At 38.7% G+C, this 7,803-nt stretch overlaps 1 long non-coding RNA gene across 1 annotated transcript; it reads left to right on the top strand.

Annotated features, from left to right (window-relative positions):
• Window positions 1-1,118: 1,118 nt before the first annotated feature.
• LOC119489271 lies at window positions 1,119-2,075 on the top strand. The gene is made up of 2 exons (XR_005207143.1): window positions 1,119-1,713; window positions 1,792-2,075. It is a non-coding gene; the product is annotated as an uncharacterized LOC119489271 (long non-coding RNA).
• The last annotated feature ends 5,728 nt before the right edge of the window (window positions 2,076-7,803 follow it).

The following is a 7,803-nucleotide window of genomic DNA, read 5'->3' on the forward strand; positions in this document are numbered from 1 at the left end:
CTTGGGATATCAGGGGCCTCATTTATAAAACTCTGCAGAGAATCAACACTGTTTGCGTACGCACAAATGAGGAAATGTTCACACGCCAAAAAATATTCTGATTTATAAAACTTTGCATACTCCTGCCAGAGCGCAACTCCTTTTATAAATCCCAAATCAACTTGGAATTGTACGCATGTGCACAAGCCATAATTAGCCATTAATGGTCAATGCAAAGCACCTCATGAATGTTGATGCATAGAAATGCAAAAGCTTGCTGATCAATAGATCTTTAGGGTGAATCATGGCAACAACAGTCATGCAGCATTATGCAGTGTCACGCAGGATATGTTTACAGCAATCTGTTGGACTGATTGCTTCCCAACTTCCCAACATATTTGTAATAATCAGTGGTATCCCCCACCCTGGATATCATTTGAAAATAGAAGTTTAATAGGTGAACACAATGTATTTATTTATTTGTTTTATCATGGAGAACTTGGTTTGCATTGTGATTATAATTAAGACAAGTTGAGATAAGATAAGCCTTTATTGATCACCAGAGGAGAAATTCAGGTGTTAGGACTCATAATTAGGATATATAGTGTAATGATTTTGCGAGGCTTTATTTTCAGACTTGAATTAATAATTTACACAATCCATATGTGCAGGAGGTGAAGATGTCCTGGGTGAGGCGACTTGAGAAGGCAGAGTCATGTTCACTGCAGCGATTTTACACACAAAAACTACATGAAAACTAAAATCATACTTGGTGATTTATGCACAGCATTAGAAGATATTATTGAAAACTATTTATGCTCTGTTCACACAGGTAACATGTCTGGTTACTGATGGTGCTGCTAACATGATTGCCTGTGGCAGGAAACTGAGGCTCCATCACACTATCTGCATAGCGCACACTCTGAACCTGATAGTGAAGAAGGCTGTTGACCTGACCCCTGTGCTCTCTGACATCCGGGCCAAGGTGAGGAAGCTGGTTGGATACTCTAGAAGCGGCACCACTGCTGAGGTATGTTCTTTGACGTTATTAAAATTTTTGATAATGCTAATATTTAGTTTGTGTTACTGCTGCCGTGACGGAATTTATTGCAATCATCTGTATTTTCTTTTTAAAAGAGAAGCTCGCACAGGTGCAACAGGATATGGGGAGGCTGAAACTGAAGCTACTTCAAGAAGTAGAGACATGCTGGAACGGCACAGACCACATGCTGCACCGTCTGGTGGAGCTCAGAGAGCCAATGGGGGCGGCTTTAGCCGGTCTACACACCGGCATCCCTTCACTGACCTCTGATGAGTACAACACTGTTGGTGGGTGCCTTTCTCTGCCGTCATCCTTTAATGATGCCACCGTGGAGCTCTCGGCAGAAGAAAAGGTTTCCGGCTCTAAGGTAGTGCCACTACTGTAAATGCTGGAACAGATGCTGCAGGAAGACATCACAAACACGGCAGCTGCAGTGGCGAGGGAAATGGGAGACCATGTGATAAGGCGGCTGAGAGAGAGGCTACACACCCTGCAGTCAATGAACATAATGTCCCTTGCTACACTACTGGACCCTAGGTTCAAAGCCATAGGATTTTTCAGTTCGACAAAAGCCACTGAAGCCATAAAAAGGCTAACATCGGAGTGTGCTGCCATAATTAGGTCTGCTCAAACCTAGGAGTCCCCATCAGATCAGCCATCAACATCACAGGATGCTCAACCTGTAACCCAAGGTAATTTTTTATTCTTGGTTTTGAGGTCAATTTTGATAATTACTACACTCACTAACATGGTCTGTGTGTACTTCTCAGGTAACAAACTAATGCATGCAAGGAGAATCCAGAATGTGACAGCAGATGCTACCGTTGAGGTCCAGCGCTACCTGTCCGAACCAAATACCGGACGATTGGAGGACCCTCTTCAGTACTGGTAGAGACAAAAATTGATCTACCTTCATTAATACAAACTTGCCGTTGGGTTTCTATGCACTCCAGCATCACCTGTGCCTTGTTGTCTCAGAAATCGCCCTAGCCCTAACACAGTTGAGAAGCTATTGTTCCTGAACAAAAATGAATAAAGTCTCCCCTGTACTGTACATCATTGTGCTACTTACACAAGCACATTCACTGTCCTCTGCCTGGTTAAATCAATGCCACTTTCCAGAAGTGACACAGAACACTAATATTACCCCTGCTGCCATTATTATATTATATTACACTACAATACAATTATTGACCAAAGGATTGGTTTACACACATTAGATGCATTACTCACAAAACAATTACAGTTTATTATGCATGTATGTTATATACTCATAATATACTTACTTGAAAATAGACACTATATTGATATAAACGGATTACATGGCAATAGATTTTTTTCAATGTTTTTAGTTATTCCCAGCAGCCTTTACAGGCGCAAAATACAGTATATCACAGATGGATAAGATCATATCTGCCTGTCTTACACTCTGGCCATCATGTGGTTTCATGTGCACATGAAGCCTCGAGAAATGAACCCTTTTCCGAACCAATTTGCTGGAAAACTTCAATGCTTCATGAAGCTTCAGCTCGCCATCGCTAGTGTACGCCTCTTTCAGGCCCCGTTTTGTGCGTATGCAACGGTTATAAATGAGGCCCCAGGATATTCAAAATTCTGACATTCAAATTTACATATTCTTCCCAACTCTCTTTTTGTTTTTCTGTAATCAAGCGTCTCAAAGTAAGAAATCAATCCTCCTAATTTACCAAAATTACTGTTTTAAGGTAAGGAATCACTCCTATTTCCATTGGAGAGCTCCAAGAGGTGTCTTAACTTGTTAGGGGTCGCCAGGAGACGGCAGCCACGCAAAGATAGACAGAGAAGAGAAATGTTTTGGAAATGCTTATTGAAATTGAAATTGAATTCATAAACGGAAATGTCAACACTGTGCTTTAATAAAGCTAGTTTGTTATCTGCTTTTTATTATTCACTAACACATGAATGCAAGCAGGTGTAGCTTTGACTAATTTGACATATTGTGAGTCGTTTGTGGTTCACTGCTCTCTCTCGCTCACACACACACACACACCACGAACACTAAAAGTTTCTTTTCAAAAACAACTAGAAAGAGAAAGAAAACGGCTGTTGTTTGTTTGGAAAAGGAAACGAAGCGTAGCAGGACGGCCGGCTGAATAGCAACCCAGAAAAGAGAGAGTGGAGAGGTGGAAGCGGTGGCAGAGAGGCTGAAAACAGTGTGTGATAAAGGAGAGGCAGGAGGTGTGTGTTTTAGGGGTGAGAGCAGGAACTCGGGGTCAGGCCTCCCCCAAGAGAGGGGTTTAAAGACCACACAGACTACAATAGTTCCTGACAAATCACATATTTGCAATTGCTTCCGATTTGAAAAATGGATGAGTTGGTTGGCTTTTTGGCTGTCTGGTATGTGAGGTTTTCACTTCAGAGGCCGTCTAAGTGGGAAGATAATTCAAAGACTTCTCCAGAACCATTTAGCCTACAGTAGAGGGGACATAAGGTCACACCGTCCTTCATCGCTTCAGTCTAAACAACTACCTTCAGTGATAAATTGACTCCTTTTCTTTCCTCTCTCACAGGGAGAGAAATTGCTCCACAGAAGATACTGAAAGAACTTAAAATTGTCTGGATGGAAGGGATTCAGCAATAAAGGCTTTAAAGAGTGTTCTCTGTGGAGCTTGGGTGAATTTTGCGGGAATGTATCTGGGTCAGAGCCGCAACTGTTTGTCCACATCTTGGAGAGAAATGAGGTTAGATGTTCACATAAGCCTGAGGAGGTAAATGTGGCTCAAAACTCTCTTGTGCAATCTGTATATATATTTTTAATAAAGTGAAGTAAAAAAGTAAAAGGTAAAAAAAAGGAGGGTCAAGCTGTCTCTTTTGTCAACCTGATCGACATAAATATAGTGACATTTTCGCCAGAGTTTCTAGTGAAAACTTATTCAGTTCATTTCAGGATTCAGAGTTTTATTCAGAGCTGAATTTTAACACCAGCCTCCATTTCTGTGCAATTTGGAGATATGAGTTCAAAGATGAGTTTTTTTGAAAGCCCTACATCTCAGCACCAGACAAAGTATAATTGTCATATTGGAGTTTTAACAAGAAGCTACTAATGTTTGGAAGTATTTACTGGCCGTCATCAACTAGGTTAAACATGCATTAACATTTTTTTGCAAACTTTTTGGGCCACTTTGGAGGGCAGTGGAAATGAGCTGTGAGCACAACGGTGACATATCATCACCTTATAAGTTGATAAGTTGCAAACTTGTTAGCAAACAGTTGCTTTTCAACACATCCAGCAGAAAAGGAGCAATATTATCATTCATTAGCAGTCATATTTCTGGCCACCTGATGAATGTAAATCCAATATTCACTCTCCTTTTAGGTCTGTTTTTGGTCTCCACCAACTCCAGAGGGAAATATCTGGCTCTTTAGTTGTTCATTATTGAAAAGACTAAGCCTGATCACATTACTTTAACACATTACTAGGTAATGTGTCGCTGCCCAAAGCTGGTTTAGGGGTAAGTAAGTAAAAAGTTGCATATTTCTCATAACTAAGGTATTTATACGTTAACTGACCATTATTCAACATGTTCAAAGAGCAGAATTTAAAACTGTCATGTTGAGTGCAAGACAAGGTGAACACATACATCAATGGACGTGTCAGCTAAAACCTTAATTGACTTGATGGATGGAGCAAACAGACAAAATCACTTGAAGAAAGAGGAACATCAATCACTTCATCATGGACGTTAACTATTCATTAGTGGATTCTTGCCTTTCCACGCAAAGACAAGACACCATTTAGTACGACTCTGCTTCAGACACAACAACATGTGTGTGTGTGTGTGTGGTCAGGGGGTCAGAATTTCTACACCTGCACAGGTCATTTCTTTTAGACAGCGTCGGGCTGTTAACACTGTTGTACACGCCTGCTCATGCATGTATGTCTCCGTATTAGTGCTCTCGCTGCACTAATGTGCTTGTGTTCAAGGTGGATAGCATGAGAGAACAGGATGTATGAGTTACTGCCCCATTATAACTGCTGCTAAACACTTACGATAATATAATACTCTTATTTTGTTGCAGCTCTTCTGCAGTTATACAAGTGATTACACAGTGACTGATATGTAGTTCAGTTTTAAAGCCACTGTGAAAAGGGAGCCGTAAAGAGATGCATTTATTAAAAGATTAAAAACATGGATAGTCAAACATGTATTAGTCTCTCCCGTGTATTAATGTAATGTAATCATTAATTTATGTCTGTTCTACATGCAGCGCAAATATAGCAGTGGCCTTGGATCATGTGGAGGAGGTAGAGAGAGATGGAGAAATGTGCATCATTGAAAGTTCAGCAGGTTACAGCCTGAACAATAGATAGAATTGAATGTAGAAATGAAATGAAAATGAGTTTTTCAAGGACGCTAATCTGTACAGCTGGAGGATCGACTGATGTGAGGGTTGAAGGAGTTAAAGTGAGGTTAGAGGTGTAATGAACAAGCGATCTAGGAGAAGAGAGGAAAGAGAAAAAAAGTAAATTGTGAAATGGGGTGAGGGCGATACAGTGAGGAAGTCACCCTCATGGCAGAAGAGATTAAGAGGTGAAGAATGATACAAAAGGAACACACACACACGCAACAAAGTCTAGACGGGGTGATTTGTTCGTGAGATAGCTTGCCAAAGGTCGTTGTTCAGTTGTCTGAATGCATCATGAATGTATGCATGAATGAATTTGTGTGGCATAAAATATTTAGTCATCATATACATGAGTCTGTCTGCATGCATGTGTGCACTCAGGTCAAGCTTTCATATAAACACAACATATGTGTTTAAATATTTCACAATATCAAGACATATTTGTTGTTGTTTTTTTTCCTGTCTTTAAAAGAACCCCAATATTTTCAGTCAAATAAAGCTCCATGCTCGGAGCCTATTACTACATCTGAAATGAAGCTGCCTTAATTCACTGACTTTGTAGATGCCGGGTTACAATATTGCAGCTATATATCCAGCGAGTACCATGATATATTTAGATGTCTGTCCTGATTGTCCAAACCAGTTGATGTAGAGGTGAGTTGGCAACAGACTGTTAAAGCACTCCATCTGTACTCGTAGAACTAGGGTTACAATGCGTAACCTTTGTTTGACCCATTTGTTTCAACTCTGTATATTTCAACATCTGGGAGACAAAAACAGACACATAAGTGATAATGTACTACTGAGTAATATATACATCAGGGCAATCATTTTAATCAGTGTAATGTACATTATGTGTGTGTAATACAGTTGCTATAAGCTTAGGGAAATGAAATATCCTGCAGTTACTGTCTTGATCGGGAGCCATATTCTGCTGAGAGGAACTTTTAAGGGCGGAGGAAACTCCTGAGGTCGGAGAATGGCTGGGACTGACCCCGTTGCTATGGATGCTATCATGTTTCTGAATAAATTCATTTGCTAAGTGAAATGAAATATTCATCAATACGTAGAAATTTGAAAAGGAACTAGACTGGATTAGGATAAATTAGATGAACAAATTAAAAATGTAATTAAAAAATTAAATTAAATTATTATATTATACTTTACTATAAACTTAATTAAGATCAAAAAATCTAAATTTAATTAGACACATAAAATCAATATAACCAATTAAACAAAATTAATCAAACAAAGTTAAAAAAATCAAATTACTTTGATTCATATGAAATTAAAACATTTTACATTTAATTAAATTGTATTGAATTAATTGGTTGTAAATTAAATTTCCATCTAATTAAGTAAAATTAAAATTGGAATCAATTTAAATTAAATAAACCCTATTAAATAAGTTAAAATAAATCCAATTAAATTAAAATGTTTAAAAGTTAGAATGTAATTTCAATTAAAAAAAATAATATAAAGAATATAAACAGAATTTTAGTTAAACTAAATTGAAATATTTAATAAAAAAATGACAGATATCAACAATATTCTTAAATAGTTTATAAATTGTGTCAAACTTCAACTATCAAAATATGCTTTTAAAAGTTATTTATTTTGCAATTTTCTCAAACACTGATGCAATGTGACAAATTACCTGCAGCATGTGACTGATTGTAAGCAGGTACTGGGATTTAGGAGTCCTCTGGACTGCCTCTAACTTTTTTAAGACTTTGGACCTACTTTACTTTTAGTGCTAAAATGATTTGAATTATTCTTTGACCAAAAACTTAGAGTTTGAACTGACACATCCTTGTTTTTTAGGAGTTTCTCCTCACTCAGCAAGTCAAGAGCTACTTTTAGTTTCTAGCCTCGGGACGTTACGTCCCCAGATACAGATGACTCACTGCTGTTAAAAGTCACTGGTCAAACAGAAAGCGAAGTTTGTGGAGACAGAAGGAAAGAGTGAGACGGAAATGGAAGAAAGAAAAATTGGGGAAATTCACAGAATGAGAAAGAAGGCTGGTGAATATTTGCCGTTACTGTTAATGGACGAAGCAGGCAGACATCTGCTTTAGCTGTGGGGGGGGTCACACAGCAGGTTAACTGTTAAAACACAGAGATGCCGCCACATGGAGAGGAATAGAGAGGGAGTGTGAGAATTAGGCAACACATTGACAGTTAAAAGCACATCAGTGCTGCCATATGGGGAGAGGAGGGAATGAATAAAGAGCAGGAAGAAATATGGATGGCGGGGTTAACAGTTTAACCTCCTGAAACCCCATTCTACCTTGTTCCACAGCAACAAACAAGGGTAGGTACGAAGAAAAACAAAGTGAAGAAGGAGAGAAAAGGAGTGTGAGGTCATGTCTGTATTTTTCTTCACACTGTTTTAG

The sequence above is a fragment of the Sebastes umbrosus genome, chromosome 6, assembly GCF_015220745.1.
Source record: "Sebastes umbrosus isolate fSebUmb1 chromosome 6, fSebUmb1.pri, whole genome shotgun sequence".
Lineage (NCBI taxonomy): Eukaryota > Metazoa > Chordata > Actinopteri > Perciformes > Sebastidae > Sebastes > Sebastes umbrosus.